Raw genomic sequence first — 27,426 nt, 5'->3', positions numbered from 1 at the left:
TTTAAGGAGCAGTGAGCTGATGTTTTCCCCTTTTTTAGTGGCGACACTTTAAAGTTCTTTTGAGCTACACTCTATAACTATAACTCTATAACCCAGGGTGGGTTCAGTGGGAGCAGCTGTGTGGCCGGCAGTGAGACACCGCGACCGTAGAGGACATCCCCCCTGTGGGATTTATGATGAATGTGATACAGGATGCCACAGATTAGGACCACATATGTTGAACATATTGTGACTGAGTTGAAATGCTTTGGGGAGCGCTGACAAAAGTAGAAACCAGAAGAACTGGTTTTTCTGTAATTGATATTATCAGCGTTTCACAATTAGTGTGGTGGACCCTGTCATAACAGGCTGGCAGTTCCGGTAAGATAAATCGTACAGGAGACGATTAGATTACTCCAAAACAACAAAAGAGCCATCTGTATTCTCTATCACAGGAGTGTGAGGACAATGTTCACACACTGTTGTTGAGAAATACTGGACTAAAGATGTGAGCCATCTTAAACGGGAGCAAGTTTTGTTCTTTTCTTTTTTTTTTTTAATTTACACAGGACTGGCACCTTTTTTTGACTCTTGAGTGACGTTTTTAACTATTATATCTAAATTAATCAATTTTGATTAATAAAAGCCAGCTTCTTTTTTTTTTTACAAGAACACATCAAAAGAAAAAACAAAACTGTAATTTATGATTTCAAAAAATCTTTTCAATCTAAAATGAGTAATAGAACAATTTCACAACACAAAATATTAATATGAAGAAATCTATAAGATAGTTGACATGTACACTTATAGATTAATTTCATGTCTGGTCATTTTATTATCTAAAGTGCTTTAAACATGTATTTTATATACATACATGTTCAGTGATGACCAGAATTTGTTTGACAAAAACTGGTAACTGATTTAATTTTAACTGAGTTTTTTATATATATCATGTAAATAGTTTTTTTTAGTCTTCCGAATAATAACTGCTCTTATATTGAACTTCATTTAATTTACAGTATTTTATTTATTCTTGTACGTAAGTTGCAATATTTTTTTGCGATGATAAATACCCTTATATATTTATTCAGATTAGTGTTACTTTAGAATATTTCAATCCATCCATCCATCCAGGTTGTCAATATCTTTTTTTTTTCACGCTTTAACAAAAGGGGGCTAAAACAGAATGTCATCTCCTTTCTGTGTGAGCGGGAGGCGTTGAAATAGTTTGCAAAAACTAAGTATGTGTTAGGAAAGGAGGACTCTTCTCACCTTCAGTCTTCCTCCCTCTCTCTCTCTCTCTCTCTCACACTCTGTCTCTCTCTCTCTCTCTCTCAGGAGGGCGAGTAAATTCCTGGCGAGGCTGCTGTGAGTTGTTTCTCCCCGCCTGCAGGTACAGACCGGCCTCCTCTGTCTGCCTGTCTGCAGATATCATACCGCGACGTGATCTATTTAGCTCCCTGACTTAATGCTCACCTGCTCATGAGCCTCCAGCAATGTGAGTGTGAGTGTGAGTGTGAGTGTGTGTGTGTGTGTGTGTGTGTGTGTGTGTGTGTGCGCGTGCTTGTTGACTTCTTCCGTCTCCTCACAGCTGGAATGGCGTCGCTCCCTCTTCATCTGCTGACCTGCGATTACAGACAGACAGAGAGACACACACGTACACATGCGTTAAGAATGATAGATGGATGTCTCCAACACTGACAGGACATTTACAAATTATTTTTGACACCATTAATCTTCCACCAGACAATACGCCATCAACTATAAAACCTACGACGACTGACTAGACAGAATCAGGCTGATGAAAGGACTGAGGGAAAGGAAGTGAGGGTGAGGCAGCACCCCCCCCCCCCCCCCAAAAAAAAAGATATGCATGTATATATATATATATAGTTATATAACATGTTATTCTAAAATGTATTTTCTTGTATTTAAAAACAACCAGTTAGGTATATTCATAGAGGAAATCCAATTTAATGCATCGACGGGATGTTTTCTGTATTTTTATTTTTTTGTTTTGTTTGTCTTTTGTTTTCTGATTCTGTCACGTCACTGACGGATACAAACTGACTCGCACCACCACGCTCCAAAACACACACGCAGACACACACGAGTCGGGGTCTGAGTCCAGCTGGAGGTGGTCTCCTGCCAAACCTGCAGGCAGCCTGACTGTATTCATATTCATCAAACGCACACACTGATTGAAACTGACAGCATCCGCACACACAGCTGGGCAAAAAAAAAAAGAAAAAAACAAAAAAGAATTGACTGGTGGGTGAATCAATATTTCAAGTGCAACCTGCCATCTTAAAAAATTCATAACAAAAAAACTACTTTGCTGCCTCCGTTGCATTATTTCGTTTCTCTGCGGTTAGACACACTCACAACAGATATTTGCTCTGCACAATAAAAAAATAAAAAGGTAAGGTCCATTGAGAAAAGGGGAACAGAGGTAGACACACTTGGATGTAGACATGCTTCGCTAAGTAATGTCACGAGAGGAGTGGACTCGGGGAGAAAATAAAAAAAAAGACAGAAGTGAGTAACAGCCAATAGGCTGGGAGAGCGATGCCAATGAGAGACATGGAGGAGTGCTGCTCTCCACTTGCTCTCTCTTTTACCCGTCACACGAACACACAGAGTGGGAAGAGACTCCATGGGGCGCCAAATAATAACCCTCCATGTCATTATCGTCGCCCGGGCCGAACGGCTCGCCACTCTTCCTCCACCTCCTTCTGTCTTCAACACAATCATCACACTATCGTTTACAGCGTGCTGCTAAATGGGAACATCAATAGACACATCCATTAGCAGCGCTAGTCCTTCCCTCTGACTCTCAAGTGCTTTAATAGCTGGCACACACACACACACACACACACACACACACACACACACACACACACACACACACACACACACACACACACACACACACACACACACACACACACACACACACACACACACACACACACACACACACACACACACACACACACACACACACACACACACACACACAGCACGTCGACTGCAAACCAAGTTAGCCTCGAACGGGCAAGGCTGATCCGTATCATTCCAGTTGGTTAGAACCACAGTGCTATAAACCAAGAACACTGTGTTGTTTCCTGACTGAAGTAGCTCTAGTACAGTTTCTTTCTAAGTGTGGGGAGGACTTTCCCTGGGGGTGAACGGAGAGCTTCAAAGAGAGACACCATCAGGAAAATAAAGGCGGGGGGGGGGGGGGGGTGAGGGGGTGAGAATAAAGAGAGGCGGAAGCGAAAAATATTTGAATAAAATACATATTCAGGATTGGGTTTGTAGATTTATTAGTTGATGAGCTTTACAGCAAAACATTAAATCTAACTGTAAATAAATGCGAGGCTTTAAAAAAAAAAAAAAGTAAAATAAATTGCCAAAAGCAGTTAATTTCGTAATGTGAAAAATATCAACCGAACTCTCTGACGAGGTATAAGACAAAGGATGTGTGGTGTGCGACTTGGGAAGCTGGGGGTGGTGCAACATGGGTGAAGCTCTGTAAGGAAGGAGGGGGCTCATCCTCCCACTCTCTGAAAACCCCTGCTCCAGTACACTGTACTTTCTAATGGCAGTGAAACTAGCTGTTAGTTCTCCTTTTTTTTTTTTTTCTTCCCCCCCCTCACTTTACTTTGTGTGTGAATTTGGAGTTTCAGACGGTGCTACAGAGTGCATGTGTGGCGTTTCGTGACCGGGGGGGAAAAAACCCCAAACATGTTCTGAACACGATATTAGCGCAAATTAATTAGCGGTTGTATAATAAGGAGTTGTGTACATACAGCCTCATAAAACTCATAAACACACTTTCATTTTAGGAGTCAAGACGGAATGCATGTTTGAATCCAAAATATATATATATAAAAAAAAAAAAAAGGATCATTAAAACACAACACATTCGGACGTTCCCTGTTAACGTCTTTATACCGGCGGTAAATCATAATGCGAAATAATGGGTGCAGCTGTTCTGACAGTTTATGGGCTAAATAAAAAGACTGAAACCCAAAAGAGATAAGAAGGGACGGTATGTCATAAATACACCGCGACACGGAGGGTTGACTTGCCCACAATGCTGCTCCACAAACAGCAGCTTTAATGGTTTATGGAGGGCTTCTTGTTGAGTAAAAAGAAACGCGCTCGCCACAAACACGCACGCGCAACGACGACAGAAAACGCACATTCACAGCTCAAATGTATTCACACATCGGAAATCAATTGTTGTTGCTTTATAAATTTAGCTGAGCATCATTTAATTGGCTCGTATGTTGAATGGGACCAGGAAGCAACTTTTCTCAGGGAGTCAGTTAATTATTTTCCATTTCCGGAATTTGGGATTAGAATGTTTCTGCACATTCAGCGAAGGAGGAGAAAAGAAATTCATTGGATAATTGTTTTTTTGTTTTTTTCACATTCACACCACTGGTATTCTTCTGCCTCGGTGGGCTCGGATTCGTACTGTAAGAAACAGGCACACGGTTGTTAATGAATTAAGCACAACAAATCCATGTAATGCACAAATCGAGGTACTGCCTCATATTCCACATGGTGTCTCCACACTAAGTGCTCCACGTTTGTCTTTATGCCCACCTATGTTTGTAGTGGTGCCTGATTCCTGATTAGTATTTGACGTACTAGCTCGGCACTTCACCTCCTCCTTCCAACTGATAAGATTTGAAGTTTTTATGCGCGCAGCGCGCCAACTCACGAGCCAGTCCCTATAAACACTGTGGGTGGTCTCGAGAAACTGTGACAAAACCCCAGCGTGTGTGTACATTAACACGTGATTCATCTTTAAATAAGAGGACGGAGGCTAAATGTAAGCCTGGCAGTTTGCGCGGAAACAAAAATACCTCCCGTCCACCCGCAGCCATTCTCACAAACGTGGTGAATCAGCCTTTGAAGTCACTTTGTACCGTCTGTGAAAGACCTTGGCAGAGCATCCCGGTGATTAGTAAATGATGACATGGCTGATGTGTCGCTCTTAATATGAGCTTCTGTGTCCGTGATATACTTTCATGTGGCGTCGGGCACACACAATGAAGTTGTTTTTGGGTTTTTTTTGTCATGATGAAAAAGCTGTCCGTGATGTACTAGTATATGGAGCTGGGTGTCTGACCAGCCCATAGCGTGATGAGACGGGCATAGAGACAGAATGAATTATCAAAGAGAATTTCTCTGTGTACGACGATTCTAACTTGACCAGATGGAAAGGGAGAAGAAAAATTGGTTCAACCTGGAGATGCAGCAGGGGGTGACTAATGGAGCTTTCCGAATACTCGACTGAAGACCTCCATAATTCAGCGCGCTTGTAATACGACATGAAGTGTGCAAACATGTTTGTGCATGGAGACTGAATATTTCTGCCGGATTACATTTAACCTAATTTGAAAAACAAAAAAAGAAAAAAAAAAAACCATTTTGTTCCCATCACGATGAAAAATTACTGCATGACCGCATATCTTCAAATGTCTTTTTTCTTTCTTTCAGCAAGATATTTTAACAATATGGAGAATGTTCAAGTTATACGTTTTATTATCAAGTAATTATCTGCTCATGTTTTCTGTTTTCACAGCATGTCTGATTTGCTGGTATTATTCTTCAAAAATATATATATATTGAGTTTAAAACTAACACTTATCTTACTAAGAGCCACTTTTTTAATTAATGCAATATAAATATAATGAAGATGATCTAAAAAAAATACAAAGACAGATACATTTAATAGCCATCAGTGTCTCAGGTGTACCAAATGCATGTATGTATATCATTTGTTTGCTGGGGACTAAATTTCTCATTGTTGTGTGCAACAGAATAACCTCTTCATGGTGTTCCAGCTACATTTCATAGAAATTACTTTTTTCATATTTGGCAAATGAAAATGTAAATTAGGTCCAATCAAGACTGAAGCATCAGAAGAGTGTGATTAACCAATTACAAGGATGTAAGCACACTGTGAAAATAATCTGCTATTGAAAAATGTTAAATCGCAACATTTATATCTACTATTCTGATTATTAGGATTCTGATTCTGATTCTGATTATTATTATTATTATTATTATTATTATCATTATCATTTCTGTGGCTATAAGGTATCAAATTATGTCGCTTTTTTTTTTTTTTTTACAATTAGCCAGTCATACTCACTCTGCGTGTCCTGATGTTTTCTTTGATTCGAGCGCCATTTGGTCTCCCATTGTGACAAATAATGAGTCACACTTTGCACTCAGAAAGCTGCTGGTTCATTCACGGTCAATGAGCAGATCAAATTTCCTGTGGCAGTCATATTCATAAATGGTTTTAAATCACTTTAGGGGTAATAATGATTTAAAAGAACACTGCTGTTCAATGTGCTGCGGTTGTAGTCTGTGAAAGAAAATGCCACAGAAGGGTCATGGATACATGTGGCAACCATAAGGCCTTCTTGTGTTTGTGTTGAAGTCGATGTCTTCTGTGTTTAAACACGCACGTAGTAGCTGCTCAACCACATTGTTGGTGTGCTTTTGTTTATGTAAATATCCCGAGTGGAGATTGAGATACCAAATCAGACTCAAATTATCCTAAATTACCAGTCGATGTTCATAATTCTTGGTGAATGTTAACTTAATCTATATTAACTACGTTTATTTGAATAACTTGTCGTGAAACAAACAACATGCTTTATTTGAAATAGATGTAACTCTACATCTTCTACATTGAAGGAAAGAAAGCAACACAACTGTCATAAATAGCACAGGAAAATCCTGGAAATCACACGCACAATATAGTTTAAGAAGAAAAAGAAAAAACAAAGTCTGTCCAAAAGGCTGTTAAAAAGTGGTTCGCTAAAATAGACCCGCCAGTGAAATATGGTTCCTCTGAATTCCTCCCAGCCGAAGCTATACTCACGGAGAAAGAACAATGATTGACCTTGGCCAGATGAAAAATTGCTTCAATTGTTCGTACTTCACTTTGATGTTAAATACAGTGAATCGGGGCAGCACAGGAAATCAGCTCACCACAGCCGAAGGAAAAATTAAACCTTTTATGCTGCGTAAGAACTGCCCCCCACTCCTCTCCTTGTTTTCCTTTCGAAAACTTTACCTCTCTTCCATTGCCAGCTCCTGCCAGAGTGCACCAGCGATTCACTGTTTCTGTCTGCACAAGCAGATGTATTCCTGAGTTACTGCTTTTTATAGCTTTTATTGCTTCTTTTTCAACCTTTTACTCCATCATTTCTTCACTCTGGTTTTCGCTCATTGTTTTTCGGGCTCACGCCCCCATTTCTTCCTCTGTGCTCCAATGAGCCGACTCTCTTAGACCGGGGAGGGCACCGCCGTCATTAAAAGCGTTAGTACAGAGTCACCAATTAATAATCTCTGTACATAAAAAACAAAACAAAAACAAAAACAAAAACAGACCACCCATGTGTTCTCAGATCAAAAATGCAACAATAAAAGACTTGTGTTCTTCCTGCCAACTAAATCAGCCAATTCACAAGAGAGGAAAAAAAAAAAAAAAAGAAGTTGCAAATTAACGGACGTTTTAGTGTTTGACTGCACACTGGCTGTTTATGTGCTAACAAGAAGACACTATTAATCAGGGCTGAAGGCTTGAAAGCCCTTGTTGTGGGATTGACTCGCATTGCAAGTTGTTGCACTCGTTCCCATCACGTAAGAAGGCTTTGTCTAAATTTGAGGGTGGAAGACTCTCCGTAGTCTTAATTTAATGTGATCTGTTAGTGTCTGTGTTGTGCACATACTAAATGGACGAATGACAAAGAAGTGCGCCGTTAAAACCGCACAATCGTCCAAGTGACATTTGTCCCCTCACATATTACAGAGACGGCGTGGTGAAAACCAGCGTCGGCATTATGAGCAGCTCCCTTGCATTTTTAAGGTAAACGTTCTGGGCTTGTGATTATGTGTGGTTCAACTGGCAGAGAACAAACACTCTGCAAAAGCTAGTCCAATTTCCACTGGGGCCACCCAGGGATGAAATGCAAGATACTTTGATTGATTGATGTTTGGCGCTTTACTGTAAAATACTGCAGTTCGGTTTCATCTCGAGTTTTATGAGCTAAATAGGTGCCCATAAATACATATATCTATTTCGACGACGACAAAAGTATAGGTTTTATGGTAAGCATCTGTACGGAAATTTAAGCTCTTGCGGTTCCTCTGGGTTCTCGGTGCCTAAATAAAGGCTTGAACAAATGCTGAAGTTAGTTATGAGATGATATGTAAAAGACAGTGATTCGCAAATGATACATTCTTAGATGAATGTCAGACACGTCTGCTGGCTGCAGCGCTTTCAATGAAGAAAAGAAATCTGCTGTGCCATGTCCACACAACCAACATAACGAACGACACACGAGCAAGAAACGAATGACATGGCTGTTTTCACTTCTGCTTTTCAGTTCCACTCAATACACCAATCATGTTTTGTCAGTATATGTCTGCGTTCTTACTATATTATGCCTGTTTGTAATAAACTAGTACTGACATGTAGAGCCAGACCACCCAGAGCAGTCACCAAAACACCCTCCTAACTCACAAAAAAAAAAAAAAAAGAAAGAAAGAAAACGGCACTAGCCTTAATTATATCCGTTCTATGGGCGTGTCTTTCAGCTCAAAACAGACATCTGAGCCACCCTCCAACCAATCGGCCGCAAACCCCATGAGAAATACTTATAGGGAGATATTTTTCAGAGCATGAGGGACTAAGATGGAAATAAAAAAATTTTCTTTTACAATTGTTAAATGGTAAATTTGATTTCATAAGAGTTTATTGGTGGATTATCTTTGAAAACCAGATGACTCGTAAATGATCTCAGACTTCAAGTACAGTATTTCTGATGACAAAACAGCTTCAAAATCAAGTGAAGGATCAGAAATATCAAGGGGGAATGGGATTAAACCCTCTGACATTCAAACGTATGCAATGCTCGGCTCTTAGATGAGAGGACAGCGCCTGCACGCGCCCCCACAGGTACACCGTATTAAACAGGCAAACCCCTCCAGGGAGGAGGTTGTTGTGACTGCACTGTTCTTTTTTCATGATGTCTAGTTTTCAAGCTGGCAGCGTGAGAGGAGCAACCTTGTGGCGTGCATGTAGAAAGACATAAAGACACATTAAGACACAATGAGAGAGAGAGAGAGAGAGAGAGAGAGAGAGAGAGAGAGAGAGAGAGAGAGAGAGAGAGAGAGAGAGAGAGAGAGAGAGAGAGAGAGAGAGAGAGAGAGAGAGAGAGAGAGAGAGAGAGAGAGAGAGCGAGAGCGAGTCTGCAAAGGCAGAACCCCAGAGACAATCTGCCAGACAAATCCTCCCCGGGCTTTGATCCCGTGCCCACTTCTTTCTGTGTGCTTTCTGTTTTCGGGCAAACAGCTGTGATGTTCAGCTGAAGCGCAATGAAGTTCCAAGGCTCCAAAAAAGACACAACTGTCAGAAATCTGGAGAAATTATTAAGGGAAAAAAAAACAAAAAAAACAAACAAAGTGAAAAGCAAACAGCATGACGAAAAAAGCTACAAATAAAGATAATGGCCACCATCACTGCTTTTGTCCTAATCTCTCCTACAGGCTATCCACTGAAGTTCAAGAGGTGAAGATGCCCCCGTTGTTTTTTTTTTATCTATTGTTTTTAGCAGAGATGCTATCGAAGGCCATTTGTTCCAAGCAGCCAGGCTAATGACCCAGATCTGACGTTTGGCGTTTGGCCCGGGAACTCGGAGCAAGAGAAGGTAAGTAACCTCATATATTCTCAGGGGGCTGAGCTAATGAGAGGGAATGGGAATACGAGCTACGGTCCATCATCTACTTAAGAACTAGACAGCAGTGCTGCCTTCTCCCCTCTGATTCGACCAAGACACACGTATACATGAAAGAGCAAATAGAAAACCCAACTCCTCTTCAGCGTCTAATTTTCCTCCTGTCCAGTTAAGTAAATGCGCTGCACGTAGCATTTTGCCATCAATAAGTCGATAGCACATTATTCTGAGACATTGGTATTACTACTGTAAACAAGGGGTTCTATCATCAAGACAGCTTGCGGCTTCCGCCCATTCTTCAACAGATTTTTTTACCACTTGGCTTTGTGTATCTGTGTCTGCAGGAAAACTCTTAAACACAACAGATTTTAGAGCACAAACAGAGGTGAGCTACAGTATTAGTTTTGTAGATCAAACAGCCCGTCCTCAGACAGATAATACAAAATTGATAACATTATTGAGGCTGCCATCTATTTGAACAATGCCTACTGCAACTTTATAAAAAAAAAAAATATTAAAGAGTACCTGTTTTCCTCCAAAATATATCTCAGCCTCACATCTTTCTCTCGATGTCCCACCTTGAAAGTGACCAGGATTAAACACTACATAACAGCTTTTTAAAAGGATCATTATTGCTGGCATCTAATTTGAGTGACCGATTCGTAGTTTGTCTATTTTTTCCCATTCCTATCTTAAACCTTTATATTTTCAAAATCTTTTTTTATTTTTAAATTGTCTTGCATCTCTATTCGTTAATTTCAGTCAACTTTTGAATTTTTTTCTAAGGTTTAGACATGCGCGCAGGAGCACAAATGCATAAATAGAGAAGGTAAAGCCGAGTGTGGACGTCTCTGGTTTAAGGCTGAGTGAATTCTACCATGATGGGAAAACAGCAGGGGGTCCCTCTCCTCTGCCTTTATTCGATTCAAGTCGAGCCTGGCTGCCTCTCCTACTTCTAGTGTGCTCGGGAATATTTATGCCTGTGTATGTGTGTGTGTGTGGGGGGGTGCTGGAATAAGTGCCTCAGTGCACCCTGTGTATGTGCATGTCCCAGTGTTTGTGCGTGTCAGTAATACCTCCAATGGCAGACTAATGATAGGTCTTATCGACACCCAGCAGTGAATGCAGGCCTTTGTCTCCTCTCGGGATGCATTATGAAAAGCTTAGGGGGCTGCCTTTGACTCGTTTTCATTCTCTCACCCACTGATAAAAACCCCCGGACAGAAAAGGCAACTGTTCCACAGTTTCTGTACTTTGTCAAGATTACTCACAATACAGCCCACATATGCGTGCTTCCATAATCAAAATGAGAAAAAAAAAAAAAAAGGAAAAAAAAAAAAGTTGGGCTCACAGCTCATGAAATCATAAGACACTGACAAAAGTTGAAAATGTATTTTGGGAGTCGCATGTATGTCGAACATTCATTGTACTTGACCTTTGAATCCCAGTTGGGTCATAAGGAGCATAAAAAAAAAAAAAAAACCCAAGTTGCAATGACTTATCACTGTGACCTGTGTAAAAGGGAGCAGAGAAACAGAACCTCTGTCTTCGTCGTGTCACATCCATTAAAATGAATGGCCTCGTGTGACTTCATGGTATTTTGTTCTCATTTCAATCAGTTCAGCTCAAATATCTTTTGTCAGGAAAGTATTAATTCAAATTTTGTCCTCCCTGATGCTATTTTCCACATCTGAGAATGTGTGTTTACACTAAATATAAAACTATCCTTTTGTAATTCGTGCTTCAAAACATTTTCAAGGACTCAAAATAAATGCTTTCTAACTTTGGAAACAAAACTTTTATATTTAGGAATTAATTAAAATAACTTCTCTTGCCCGGACTTAGTTTGTACATTTGTGGAAGCTCTGCTCATTACTGCGTTCATTGGCGGGTTAAGGGGTTGGTGGCTGGGTCCCTTAAACAAACAGTTTATGAAATGAAAATGTTTTCTTTTCCACTGATGCCAAACATTACTTGGCTTTTTTTTTTTTAATTGTTATTATTAAATAGTCCAGCATAAAGCTCCTTAGGGAACAGCAGTCATTTGTAGTCTTTTCTTGCTAAGTCAATAAGATCTCCCTGACCCACCGCAGTCCTTCTCAGTCTTATGATGAGATGATTATTGTTACCAATAGCACATAAGTACATAATATTCTAGCTCTTAGCTTTTTGACATTTACTCTCTCTCTCAGTTCCTCTCTTTCACCCTTCATTTTTATTATTTTCGAGAGGACCCCCGAGAGCACATTTGATTAGAGACACTTGCCCTCTTCATCTCCTCTCGACTTTACGGTCATTCCTTGGCTTCCTATACTTATAAAATCAAGACTATTTCAAGTTCAGTTTTGAATTGCGCTCGGTGTTCACTGACACTGCAATTCAACAGAGAGCCCCCAAAGACCAAACGGTGAGGATTTAGAGGTCTCATTTAGTAGGCTGGTAGACTGGAGCCTCCCCCCCCATCCCATTCCACGTAGCAATTAGTGAGAAGCCAGGAAGTGCAGTATTTTATGGCCTTATAAAGACATTAGAAGCGCTGTTCCATCAGCCCTCAACCCCTTCACTGTTGACTAGTTCTGCAGTATCCCTCCACTTTTTAAATTATTATAATAACTTTTTTTTCATGGACAGATTATCTAATGTTCAAGCTGGGATGACGTTTTAAAACCCGACCCATCCCTTTGTGGCGTCCGATTCTCTGTAAAATCTCGTCGGCCCACTACCTTCCCTTTAGATAAAATATAAAATAAAAGTTTCCACTGCTGCCTTTTCATCCCCATCAATCTTTCATTCATCTGTCCATTTTGAAACTGCCGTTGCTTCAAACTCAATAAAAGCTTTCATTCTAATCTTCAGTCCTCAGGCTCCGACAGGAGGGGGTGGGGGTGTGGGGGGGGGGTGTCTTTGATAGCGCTGCACTCTGTTGTTTCATGGACTTCTTTGTGCGGACACAAATGTTACAATTTTCGACACTTGTCCATTAGGTTTTCATGGTCGTCGCCCAACTTGAGTGTGTTTTCCATCTCACCATTGTAAACCACTGTCCATCATTTGTCAATTACTCGGCGCGAGCGTGAAACTGGCGATTACTCGCTCTGTCCTCCAGTCCTGCACCGAATCAATATGACATGATGTGCGGGGACTCATTTGCCTGTCATTTTCCCGTACGCGTGATTTGGAAATATAAAACCTTGTGACACAGTGTGGCATGAGCCTTGGGACCGCGCCTCCAAAAAGGGAACCACGCCGCTCCTAAAGTCCTGCAGCTTTGCGAGGCAGCTTAGGCAGACCCGGCTGCTCCTGAAAGACCTTCTTCCACGGAAGCAGAAGGCCGACACACTTGAGAGGAAAAGAAGGGGCAAGAGAATAAGACCAGTGGCACGTCGGGATATTTGCTTACAACATCCTTCCCACCTTTTTCCTTTCTTTCTTCCCAAGACTACCCTTTGCATCCCGCTACACCAAACTCCATTGTGTAGCGGGAGAAGACGTGGCTCCTGGCGCTTGATTGATACAAAGCCCATCTATCAAAAGAATGATTAAAAGACAGAGGGAAAAAAAGGTCTTCTTCAGGCACATTCAAAATAGGTCTGTTTAAAATGAAGCGAAAATTGTGAAATCGCTCAAAATGAATAAGCGATCGGAGCTCTTAGAATCCGGCAAAACCTTGTAAGATTGTTTTTCTTCATTTAAGCATTACATCCCATAACCTTTCTAATCTTTTCCAGCATGTTTTGTCTTGAAATGGTGGAATGACCTTTTTTAATAGGTGTAGCCAATACATTGAATCGCTCGTACAACAGAGGAATGTGCTTTCCCTGGGAAACCAACACATACCACAGAAGAAAGACAGTTAGTAAATAAAGACCAAGGCTAGCTTTATGTGGACGGGGCTCAGGAAATTAAGAATACTGTGCAGCAAAAAAAAAAAAAAAGAATAAATAAATACTGAAAGGAATTAAAAACGTGTGAGACACAAAGTTGACATGAAATACGTGAATGAAAGACACATACAGAGCGGGGGGAGAGAGATTCGAGTACAACAGGAGTGGCTTGACATGAGACGAGGTAACCTGAAGTGAAATGAACAGATTCTCACTGAACTGAATTTGTTTCTGTCTTCTATTGGACATTGCTGTGATGGGAAAGTCCTGCACACAGAGTTAGAAATTGAAATGCACACTGGGAAAATATTGCAATTGGATGGAGGAGAACACCACCAAGGCAGAAAAGTCCTACGCCTTGTAGAAGAGAAGGTTTAGTTCTCAAAAAAGCCAAACAACCCAACAGAACAAATGAGCTTAAATAAGTCTATTTATTAAGCTTATGGGGAAATCTGACAAAGAAATAGGAATAATAGTAATGATAAGAAACCCTGGACTTCACTCCCGAGAAAGGGATTTGAAGAAAAAATGACACGTCCGCCATTATAACCTCTGGGTGGGTCCCTAAAGTGAGTCTCATCAGAAGAAAACATGACGAGTACTGGGAAGAACAACATTTTCTTTACCCCTCACCGGTTCTCCCCTTTAACCATCCTCCTATCTGTGTACGATGCAGCCATTCTCCTCATTGCCTGCATGATAGCAAATGATTTACTGCTGCTCCAGCCTCACACTGAGAGTGAGAAGATTACTCTCCGAGAGATCGCTCAGTTTGGGAGCCGCCGAAATAGTTAAGGCAATAAGGTGGCGCTTGTCCCACTTTCTCTCCTGTGTTTTGCATTTTGAATTTACTCTTCTGCAAGATAGTGTTTTTTTTTGGGTTTTTTTACCTCAAATCCTGAAAATGTTTGGAGTTTTCTGTTCTAATGAATGGCTGGAGAAAACCCCCCAAAAAATAGGTTGCATCTCGACAACATGGATTTTAATTTCTAGAAGTAGACAAGGAATTGTGATAGCACAGGTGGAGTTTGTGTGGCCTTGGACACGGTGAGAATTCATTCCAGTAGAGAAACACCTTATTTTGAAGCTCTCGTGTGGAGAGAAATGGGTTTTGATTTATTTTCTGACTACAAAGCAGGTATAGTACAATTACAGTAATCACTGCCAAAAGAGCAGGCCACTTAGTGCATGGAGAAGATCTTAAATCCTGTATTCAACTGTGTGTAAACAGCCATCGAGAGTTTTGTAACTTTAAATTGTCACAAGGATACACCTTTTGTGAGATTTGCATATGCTAGATATCTTAAACCTAAAAAAAAAATAAATAAAAAGCTTAACTTGTATGTAATATCTTATAATCTTATATAACCCAAGCAAAATAAAAGCTACTTGAAGAGACTTCTACGAGGAACTGAAGAGAGATGATATAGAGCAATGTTTTATTGTTATGGGAAATATAAAAGTCAATGAAAAATTAGTATGTTTCTGTACATGACATGTATCTAAAACACTATGAAATAAAGTTGTTATTCAAAGACCACAAACCTTGACATTATTTATTCCTTTACAATAGTTCCTGAATGGATATTATTTTAAAAACTGGTTCAAGAAATAATACGTTACACTGCTCTGTAGAAGGTTTATCAATTAGGCTTTGTCTGTGTGAACCCAACCCAAAAATGATCAACACACAAACACGTATATGTAATTGTGGTTGCTTGGTGATCATGACAGACAAATGAACACTACACCGATAAAAACAAAAACAACAGGAAAGTTGGAGATGCAATAGGCGACACAGAGGTTGTTGTTTTGTTGTTCACCTCAAGTGCTGTGGCCCATCCCCGGAGACAAACACAAAAACAAACTCACACTTAACAAAACCATGCAAGCATGCAAACACCAAGCCCACACCAGGTGCAGGGCTGTCTTCAACATCCAGGTGCAGATGCAACGGCCAGACGGGTAGACAGAGAGAAAACAATGTATAACCTGATCTCTCTTACCGCTCTTTAATCACTCTTGACTTTTTCTCAATGCATTCTGGTCTGGGGGAGGGGTGCGTTTCAGTCCTCCCTTCCTTTCCTCTGCGGTTTAGCAGAGCACTGCGTGCGCTCAAGTGTTTCTTCTTATCGTGTCACTTTATTACTTGACCTGAGAGAGCAAAGGACAGAAAAGGGGGAAATGAGCCATTGACAAACGGTTTGAGTGAAGCAGCTGTACAGCAAGAAGCATGACACCTCTGTGAGAATAAATGAATAAATAAATAAAACAAACAAACTTCTCCAGTCGCAGAGTTGGGCCTCATGGGGTACCAGTCATTGCCTCTAATTCAGCTAACTTTCAAAACTCTGAAAATAATTCCACAAGAGATTCAGATATGCAGTGCATGGCCTAAATAATGACATGTTTTTGAGTAAAGACGCATTCTGTGTTATTGCCTTCAACAAAGTGTTCATCTGATATGTTGAGCAACGGATCAGAATTTAGTGGTATTAAAAAAAAAAGAGTCACGGCATGACTGTGAGACACTATTTACCGTTTCACCTCGATGCACTTCCCATTTCATCTTCCCTCTCTTTTTCAAACAGGCTGAGTATATGTATGGTGGTTGGGTGGGTGGGTGGGTGGGGGGGGGGGGGGGGGGGGGGGGGGGGGGTCTCTCTCACGGTACAGTGTTGAAATTGTTAACAGCTGTGGCAGCCACAAATGCATGCACCCTTTCCGTCATCATTTATAACATACAGCTGCACAGATGAAGCCAGGGTTAAACAAATATTGTACAATCCCCTGAAAACAATGCCCCCATCCCTCCCCTATCGCACGCACACTCACACACACACTGCAGTCTTCCTAAACCAGAAGAGCTCCCGTCCCATTAATTTTAATCCCTGTTCGTAATGATAAAGCTCCTCGGTCATATTCTCTCTCTGGCTGTACCCCATAACTGCTCCCCTCCAGCAAGACAGCAACAGTGCTCCTTTGTTTCGACTCCTCCCCTTCTTCTCTTCTTGCCCTCTCACCCCGTCCTGAATGATGCTGGTTGGCGGAGACAGAGGCATGCCTCAACAGGAACGGCAGGACGAGAAGGAGCGAGGGACTGATGGTGGAAAATGGAGCTGGTGTTGGGAAGAGTCACTTCAAAAATAAGGGCCTCAGCAATATTTTTTCAGTCATTTTCATTTCCCTGCTGTCATTTGTTCAGCTTTCTGTCCACTCGGCGTTACGTGACGGGGATTACTCAGTGTTAGTGGGGGCGGGCGGGCGGGGGGGGGGGGGGGGGGGGGGGGGCGGGGGGGGGAGTGGGTTTTAAGGGACCACACCCTTGGTGAACCCACCAACTCAAGTTGACTGAGACCAGAAGAAAACTCTCTTCCAGAGGACTATTTTCTGCTCTACACAGAAATTCTATTTAAAAACACTAAAGTAAAGAAAGAGAAATTTTTTTCATTTTTTTTATTTCAACTCCGAAAAGGACAAACACTTAAGAAAACAGCTCTGTTCCTTGGCTTTCACATTGAAATGCCTCAAAAAATAATGTGTTTGATATTCCAACAGGCCAATCACAAAAATAGCCTTAAAGCGCACAAACGTGTAATTTCTCATTTATGCAAAGAAAATACTGTGCCTGCCCGCTGAGGTTAGTCAAGACATAATTTTAGCCATTTATTTCTTTTACCGCGGCTGGTGCGGCAAACCCTGTTTTCTAATGGCATAAATACTGCTCTCGTAATGGGGCCTGGGGCACGTCTCTTTTGGAAGTGAGGAAGACGGCAAAGAAGAAGAGTACTTTTTACCCCGAGCCAAAAATACACACAAAAAAGCGGCAGCTCCGAGGCAATCGGATCATTAACCCCCACTAATCTCCAAACATTATGTTTATAGAGAACGCCTTTCCAGCTTATGCGCCCGCACAACCGAGCCATATTAATTCATTCTGCGTGCAGAAGTGTGCAATAGCATGTTTGTGAACTATGATTTTTGTGTGTGTGTGTGTGTGTTCCATGGCTGCTGCCAATGTCTGTCGTGTCTGCTGTGACAGACACAGAGAACATGACAGAGACGGTGAAAGCGTGTGTGAGCGCGAGTGTGAACGGGTGATTGTGTCTGCGTGTGTTTATGTGGCGCGAGTATGTCAACGATGCAGCGCACAGCCTTGATCTAGACTCCTGCCTCTCGCCGAACACCCGCTGCGCCTGCTTCATTAATCAATAGGACAGATGAAGACAGACTCCCGCTGTGCTGTGAGGAAAAACGGTAGCATGCGTGAGCAAATGTGTGCGTGTGTTTCCTGCCTGTAAGGAGGCGAGAATGCCCTCGGGTAGAACGTGGCAGACATGATGCAAACCTTCAAGGCTTCCTGCCCACACAGACATCATCTGAAGTGGAATTGCCTTCTTGTTAAAAAAAAAAAAAAAAAAAAAAAGAAGGAAAAGAAATGTGGCTGTTTTTTAAAATAATTTGAATAGATCGGTGTATGATCCCAAAACTGGTAAAATCTTAAGTCTTATAAAAAAATAGAAGTGGAGTTGTACAATTGTTATTACTTAAGCACTATCGACCTGCCTTCCATGAATTGAAGACCGTTTGAACAAGGGTGTATTATAGACCAAATTCACACCAACTATGAAACTTCTCTAATGTTAAACTGTATTTTTCTTCTTCTAGATACAACATTCACTTTAACGAAGGATTTTATTTATTTTTTTATTATCAGCTTTTCTCTTGATCAGTTAGCTGTAATGTGTTTATGACCTGATCAACTCATGTACAGTGAAGTCAGTCACATTCTGGCAGCTTCACAAAAAAGAAAAAATCGTTATGGTTATTCAGAAAGAAAAACGGTGACTCTAAATACTTCCATATACTTCCATCACAGAAGTAATCCAAATTGTTTGAGCACTTCTACAATGAATTTAATTATTGAAAAATATTATAAATGTCCTCAAAAAGTGCAATTATTCATCTGTAAAGCAACGAGGCGTACGCCTGAGAAAAAACACAGTATGTTGTATGCTTACTCATTACAGTGTCCCTTTGTGAGTCACAATGAGTTGTAAGTTGGATTTCAGAGAGCTGAGACCCAAAAGGGATTCTCATACATGACAGTGTTGCGTAGAAAAGATGACGTTTAACACTTTTGTTTGACTTTCAATGAATATTTTGTGATATGTGGTTGAGCAAGTAACGCTTGTCTTATGTTTGTGTCTTTATTAATAAAAACAGAAAAGGGCAATAAACCTCCAACAGGAAGACAGCGCGTCAGCATACTTGACTGCCTTTCATTTCCCACACATTATCGCTATGATTGAATGAATATCTTAAGACTTACAAAACTCCAATCACAGGCTGCACAGGATTTGAACCCCGAATTGAACGAAAGGCAGGTTCTGCAGTAAAAGACATTTTCACAATTTGTTTCACAAATTTCTAACAATGTCCAACTCTTAGAGAAAGAGGGCAAGATGTGAGTTTATTTTGTTACAAAGAAGGTGGAATGTTTGCCATTTCCTGGTGCTCCAAATGACTTGGACACACAGCCACGGGAGGCTTCTCTCTCGGACCGCCACCGAGAGCCTCTTCAGTCCACAAACATGGTCATTGTTTCGATTAAAACTTGTGGTGCATGGGCCGGGACTCTGAACCTTCTTTGTTGCTCATATTGCTGTGACGAGTTAATCTTTCTTATACATTTCATGTAGGGAAACGCAACGTGTGAATCCACAGAGACCATTACCTGATCTATGGGTTTTATGTGTCGCCACCAGGAGTCTCGGCATGAACAACGATTATCCAGCAAGAAAGAACCATTAAAATAAAGATGCTTTTCCTCAGTCATCCCATAGCAGATCATTCATGTTTATAAATGAATTCAAATGTACAGAGTTAGAAGCAGGCGGATTTTCCTCTCAATGTGCAAACATTAGATGAAAAGCGGCCTCTCTAGTGCTCTTTCTGCTCATTGTATCCTACGCGCCTCAGAATGCCTTTCACAGTTTTCAAAAAAGGGCAAATCGTTATGACGGGATATTCAAGATAAAGTGAGACTTGAGCGCAATATATCTGTGAAAAAGTGCTGTTTAGAGCTTGATGTATTCTTTTTAAATTAGCGCCTAATAAACGAACTAAAAAAACATTCTGGTTGACTGATAACCGAACTGTACCTCTTTCCATTCTGTGATCCTGTTACTGCTGCGTCATTGTGACATGATACCGATCCTATTTTGATTTAAACTTTCCATGTTGATAAATAAAAGGCATGTTGAGCTGTTACTGAATACCACCTCACACAAGTCAGATTCAGAAATGTGAAAGATGGCGGGAGCAGGAACATGTGCTGCAAGTAGCAGTTTCTAAAAAAGTTTACAATCCGTTTTTAAAGAGCTTGTGGATTTTGGTAATCACTCCAAAAAAAAAAAACGGTTTTATTAGTACAAGGCCTAAACAGCCTGTTTTTAATTTCTCAACCCTTAAATTGAAATACTGAAAGAAAAAAAAAAGAAGAAGAAAAAATCCAGACATGGAATCCCGTGTCACTTCCTCACCCGAGATGCCCCGATTGCAAAGGCACATTGTGCGCTTTGACGTTGAACGCCTGACACTCAAACAAAGGAGCCAATGTAGGCCTCGAGGGGGCAGATGACAAACACTCCTAAACCATGGCCAGACATAATCCCCAGCGCCCCACCTCCCGCCAAATCGCGCAACAAACGCTGCGTGGAGGGGGACTTATTCAGAGCACATTAGAGTGGTGAAGGGGGCCAGCCACTGTGGGATCAGGGGCCAACCACTGAGGGACTCCCTTCACTTGGCTGTCCTAATCATCTGAGACAAGCCCTCCACAGGCAGACTTTCCCGCCCACATATCCCCTCTCCACCCCCCACCCCCAAAGGCATGACCCAGACGCATCGAGGAGCGTTTACAAGGGCAGGCAGCCATGAAGTCGGGGAAGCTGACCAAAACGAGCAGCCCCCCGGGAGCCTTAGTTTAATTGTAAATCTTCTTGGTCCAAATTAAACAAGCTCAAGAGCATTCAAGTATCCATACGCGTACACACACACACACACACACACACACACACACACACACACACACACACACACACACACACACACACACACACACACACACACACACACACACACACACACACACACACACACACACACACACACACACACACACACACACACACACACACACACCTTCCCTCCACCCGACCCCACTTTTAAAAGACTGGCACGTTCCATAGAGCATGCCATTGATGCAGAATGATGTGCGAGACCCTATCGTCTCATTATATTGTCTTCAATTAGGCAGGAGATGATGGGAGACAATAAGAGAAGCATTTGTAATCATGAGCCTCCCAATCTCATGCTGAGAAACAGAACTTCATTATGCCCAATGGTCCCTCATTGACGATAAAACTCAAAATATGTGTGGTTCATCCTTAGGAAGTTTTCAAGCATGAATAGCTCGGAAAGAAGTGAGTCACCAGGAAATACTGTAGGGGGTTCTGAAACCAAAGACAACAACAAATATGGGCAGAGGCAAATGTTCTTTTATCAGCACTGCAATGAACAACAGATTTCACCATTAAAGCTCGCCAACAAACTCTAGTTACATCTCTTTTTCACTTACCTTTTGAAAGTCTACTACTTTCACGTTCCACCTTTTTAAAGGTCTTCTCCAAATAGGAAAATACACAAGGAGAAATTAGACCAAAGAATTATATGAATAAATACCCAACTGATTGTATTTTAAGAACGGGAATGGTGTTGCCACTTCAAGGTAGGCTACATTTACAGGCATACAGTGTAGCCATGACGTCTTTTGATCTTCACCACATGAATGTTGTAGCAGCTTAGCGCTGAGAACAGAAGTTCTGGCAGAGCTCGTGTCAGCGCCGAGCCATCTGCAGAAATGAGACGTCCCTCGCAAATAGAAAAAGCAGTTCGAGAGCGCATTATCTGCATTTACCTGGAGAGCGTGCGGCTGAAAGAATGACTCTAACCCGACATCTCGTAAGCTTTATAGCTCACCATGTCATTTAAAACACATTGCGCCGTGGCTGTTGGGCTTTGATAGAACCATCCAACCGGACAAATACTGCTTTCATAAAATTGTTCAAATTATTTCTTTCAACTGGGATTGTGAGGGTACTGCCCCCCCCCCCCCCCCCCCCCCCCCCCCTGAAACCCTTTTCCTTTTACACTTCACTCCTCCTTTTCTCTCTCCTCACGGCACAATAGAGCTAATCTGAGACAAACACTCACACCAGATCTGACACATTTTCAACGCAAAAAATCCAAGGTGATATGATTTTCTTTAAATCGTGTCAGTGAAGCATGAGGCGAAAATCCATTATCCATGGAGGACAACAGAGTCGTTCAAGAAATTGTTGTGTATTTATTCAACATACAAACAGCAGGTATTACAGCGTACATCATGCTCCCCCTTAACACAGCTCAACCTTTGGTTGTTCTTTCGCATTTATGATATCGCAGCGGCAGCAGCGAGATCCTGAAACATTAGGGGTTTTTGCCCATTTGCCGATGAAATTAGTCGGCAATGGGTGACTAGAGGGGGGGATAGTCGTCAAGTCAAGCTGCCTTGGGGCCGAACATCCCTTCCTGCAAGCCCACCCCCCCCACCCCGCATTCTCTTATCTGATTCCAGCAGACGGGGTGAGATGATGGCCATGCCAACCAGAGCCTTTGATTTATTTTTTTTTTTTTTTAAGTATATCCCTTTGCTTTCACACGGCTTTATTGATCGCCGACAGACCTCATTTTGTTCCTCTGCTTAAAGAATGTTCTATTTGTAATGTGATCACCCAGATGAAGATGGCGGGGAGGTGGATAGATACTAATCCTGCTTTTTTTTTTTTTTCACCCAGTCTCCAGCATCGTAACTGGTGATGTTTTTTGTGGATTGCCTCTGCCAAGTTTTTCCACTGCCTCGGGCTTAGAAGACTTCTATTTCTCTGACTTTTATTTATTTTCCCCGGTGAGGATTGGTCAGGGTTTAATCCACACTATTTAAGAGTGACTCTCTGAAGAATGATCGCTCTTATTTACCCATTTGCAATGGGATTAATGAAATTAAGCAACAGCAACAAAAGCCTTTTAACAGCGTTGATTTTCAGCTTATTCACCAATGTTGTCAACCTGATGTGCTTATTGACCTCGGTGGACTTTGACACATTCCACCATCTCGAACAGCACGGTGCAACAGTACAGAGTTAGGAGCATCTGCCTTGTCATTCCGCCCAGATGGCAGCAGAAAGTATGTAAATTGGTTCATTAACCTTACAGTGCTTTAACCAGCGGGCTGTGCAAAGAGTTCACTCCATCCGGATTTTCTTGAATTTTATTAACAGCCATTATTAACAAAGAGAAACTTTCTCTAATGGCCTGAGGTGATTCAGTGGTGGTGTTATCAAACACTGTAGTAATTATACATGACATGCCTCTGATTAACACCCTTGTGATTATTACACCAATGTCAACTCATCGTTTCCTCACATTAAACGAGACCTGCTCATTTTCTCGGCAAAAGAATAATTTTATGGACGTATGAAGGGGAAACAAAGGTTTTCATCACTACATAACCCCCTACCCGTTCTGACAAGTAGAGATGTTTAACCTCTGAAAGCAGAATGGCATGAATAAAATAGGGGAGGTGGGGGGGTGGGGAGGTGGGGGGGTGGGGGCATTTTCATGTCTCATTTCCCCCAGTGCTTCCAATCTGTGTGAAAAATTAGCTTGTAGCGTCGTTTGTGTGTGAGCTGCCAACAGTGAGGGCTTGCACCTGGACCAGGGAGGAACCCGCCAGGGGCCAGGGGTCACCTCGTGGACCAAACAGGATTGGTCCCCCCCCCCCCCCCCCCCAGCCAAAGGAGGCCAGACTACCCCTGCCGCTGAACATAGCCTATCACACCCCTTCCTTCCCTTTCCCTCTCTTCTTCCTCTCCTGGTCACCTCCCCATTCTTTTCTCCTCTGGAAAGGCACAGTAATCCATAACCTGCTCAACTATCAGCGCCTCAATTATCCTTCCCGTTCACCCGTTTTCTCTCCCCGGATGGAGATTCAAAAAAAACAATTAACCTCTTCACGGCTGGGGACTTTTCCCAGGAAAGGGCATGGTGCTAATTGAATGACTCCGCCATTTACATTCCTGACCATGACTTCCCTTTCGCACAAATAAATCTGGTTTCCAAAATCCTAATCTATGGGCTTTGTGATTGTCCAGCATCATTATTGGAGACATTGTATAATCAAGATGCGAGGATGACGTTTCACTCGAAACAGGATGTATCGGGATAATTAACAAATCATTCTTTTTACAGACCGATATCGCTAAACATCAACAACTTTGCGCTTAGAATGTTATGATGAAGCACCCATAGAAGCTGAAATGATACACATTCGCACAAAACAAATGCAGGGATCAGAACTTCAATATTTCATTGTCATAACAACATCCCCCACATCCTCGGCCTTCAATGAAATGATCTTTCTCCCCTTTCGTTTTGGAGGGGCCTTCTATTCTACTCCAGGTAGAAAACCTCAAAGTGTAGGAGGGCAGAACAGCTTGTTGCACCCATTGAGCATTTTATTACTTCCCCTTACAAAAGGATGGTGGCAGAAGAAAAGATCTCCTTGATGCGATGATACACAGTCAGCTTTTGAAAAAAAAAAAAAAAAACACACACACACACACACACACACACACACACACACACACACACACACACACACACACACACACACACACACACACACACACACACACACACACACACACACACACACACACACACACACACACACACACACACACACACACACACACACACACACACACACACACACACACACACACACACACACACACACACACACACACACAAACAAGTGGCAGGATTTGGACTGAAGCTCCGTGCAAATTTTGTCAGTGCTTGTTCTTCAAAACATCATATCTGAGAAGATTATATTGTCGTGGATGCGCCGAGAGCCCATTACAGCTGCTGGGGAATAATCTTCTAAAAAAAACAAGTTTATCGAAATAGACACGGTTGAGGAAAAACAACCCAGAATACATTTGGAAGAAAATACGAGCTGCGTTTGTGTAGACGCAGCCGAGATGTCCAACAAAGACTCCAATCAGCCATTTTTCATAAAGCAGGCTATCTTATTATCTAGCTAACCCAGCAGAAGATGCATGACGTAATCTGTAGCCAACACAGATCGCAAAAACAAAGACATGTACAACACGGCTGAAGATGAATTCGTCACCGATATACACATATGAAAGCATTAACGTTTTCTTTTAATTACCGTTTTTGTATTTTCAGCCGATTGGCAGCAGATCGCAATCTAATGTAGGTTTCAATACAAAGACAACTACTGTCGTCGAAGTACAACATGAACACTGTGACTGTCTCATCTGATGCCTCCGGTACATTAAAAAAATTCAAATGTTGAGTAATAATTACATGTTGTGGTTCGCTTTTAAAGGATTTAACTCATGGTTACTCGTAATTGAGCACCATCAAATAAACAGTGAACCCTTTCAACAAAATCGCAATCAACATTGAATGTCACTACATCTGAGTAAACTACTGACAAAGGGAAAACCAGGGTTGAGGTAGAGCCAATTACAGTGAATAAAAGCCAAATAATGTAAAAAAATTTTTTTTAAATAAACACTCGAGCAGCACATTTTCTAACAGGAAATAGCAGGAAAGAAATCACAGTCACTGGAGAAATTAGGCGGGTATTTCACCCTCTCGTGTGCACGTCGAAGAAGGCTAAAAAGAAAGTCTTTGATGTTTTCTCACGAGTGTCGAGTGTGTGCTGCAGCTTTGTGAGTCAAGCGCACTTGATCCAAGTTCCATAGGCTACACGGTGACAGCGGCGCAGACTCGCACACAAAAGGCGAAAACTCGCAAACAACATAGCGTGTCTTCATTGTGGATGAAGGGCAAAAGAAAGAAGCAACATGCACAGACAGGGCAAGCCAGGCCAAGCAGGAGGACAGGAAGAAAAAGGAGAGGAGGAGGAGGAGGAGGAGGAGGAGACGGAGAAAACCTAAAACAACTGGCTGTGCTTCAGACAGACTGGAACTTCTCTTGATCATCATGTCTAGCCTTCAGGTGTCTGGGGCCGACTGTAGGCAATGGTTAGATTGAGGGTGGTGGAAAGATGAGGGGGGCTGACTGGAGATAACACAGCAGGCAGACACAGAGGGAATAAGAGTGCTGCCTACATACCACCACCATCAAGTAAAGGGCGGGCGGAAGGTAAAGCGGGGGGAGCAATGAGAAGAAAAGTAGAGCGGTTATAAAAATTTGATAAGATGCTCCTTTGCTGAAGTGACTTTCTGTGTCAGTTTGCGTTTCTGCCCCCCCCCCCCTCTCTTTTTTTTTTTTTTTTAAGAATTTTGCCAGTTCCCCTCCCTTCTTGCTCCACCAGAGCACTGCCTCAGAGAACAGGGCAGACAGATTTTATAGGTCCTAATTAAAGCCATCTGAAGCCTTTCAAAACATCAAATGGCCATGGTCCCCCCCCCCCCCCCCACACTCTTTTTTCTTTCCCTCTGATTGTGCAGAGAGCATGGAAAATCAGAGGGCACCGTATTTTTTTTTCTTCTGTTGCCTCGACTCCCAAATGTACATAAATTTTGCACCCTGCACCTCATTTCCCTGACCCAGGCGACCCACTAATTTCCGATCATTAAAAGGGTTCAGTGAGTGACGTGACCTTAGTGGGTGAGATTCAATTCACTGGATAACGAATCTTCTACACAGATTGGTAATGTCAAGTCTCAATTTAGCCATGTTCTGCACAAGAGCTGACAAATAAGGTGAGTGAATATCCACCTTGACCCTACATGGTGGGCTGAAGTGAAGTCCAGCCATGTTTTTAATGCGGCCGAAGCACTCCAGTTATTTCTTCTCCAACCCCCCCCCCCCACCACCCCTGCTTTAATTGTCCTCATTGAGCCGTGTGGACTGGCTGCACAGTCTGCCTGCCTGCCTAAGGTCAGCAGGTTTACAGTGTGCTTTTTACCTATATATTTCATGCAAGAGGGGGGGGGGGGGGGGGGGGGTAGGCGCAAACAGGCGCACATTCACAATGACAGAAAATTCTGAGGGACGCACACAAAGTAACGACACGCACAAGACGCACACGCATCGTGAGGGACTACTCCCCTCGTAAGTGAAGTCAAATATGTTTCAATGCAAATCCACGATCAAGAGGTTTACAATGTTTGGATATCATTTGAATGGATACACAAAAAAAAAAAAAAAAAAAAAAAAAAAAAAAAAAAAGGCGAGCACACGGTCCAAAAGTAAATAAATTGAGCGTTTCATTTAACAAAAATTGAGTTAACGATCAAATCATGATTTCGATTTTTTTTTTTTATTTGTTGAGTGCGATCATAATCGATGAAAAGAAGAAAAAATATATATATAAATATTAAAAAGAAAAAAAAATGGCTTACTTACAATTCATGTGAATAACTTCTGGGCTTGGTCCCCGTGTCTCTCCGTTTGATGGGAAGATAAAGTCTGCTCGCGCCCACGAACGGTGAACCTCGCTGAATGGAGTCAAAGTTTTTTTTTTTTGTTGTTTTTGTTTTGTTTTGATTGGTTTTTTTTTAGTATAAGATAACACCTGGTCATTCGCGTGAGGTGGACAGTGGACGTCCGATTCCGCCGGTGTCGGGTCTTCAGTGATGTCTACACTCGCCGGGATTGAGCGCTGAGAGGAC

At 41.9% G+C, this 27,426-nt stretch overlaps 1 long non-coding RNA gene across 1 annotated transcript; it reads right to left on the bottom strand.

The window, feature by feature from the left end:
• Positions 1-537: 537 nt before the first annotated feature.
• LOC308115241 lies at positions 538-27,426 on the bottom strand. The gene is made up of 3 exons (XR_013935671.1): positions 27,161-27,426; positions 15,649-15,796; positions 538-1,604 (listed from the first exon to the last, which is right to left on the bottom strand). It is a non-coding gene; the product is annotated as an uncharacterized lncRNA (long non-coding RNA).

This window comes from Lipophrys pholis (genome assembly GCF_963383615.2).
Source record: "Lipophrys pholis genome assembly, chromosome: 10".
Taxonomy (NCBI): domain Eukaryota; kingdom Metazoa; phylum Chordata; class Actinopteri; order Blenniiformes; family Blenniidae; genus Lipophrys; species Lipophrys pholis.
Note: the sequence above shows the minus strand (reverse complement) of the source record. Positions and strands in the feature narration are given on the sequence as shown.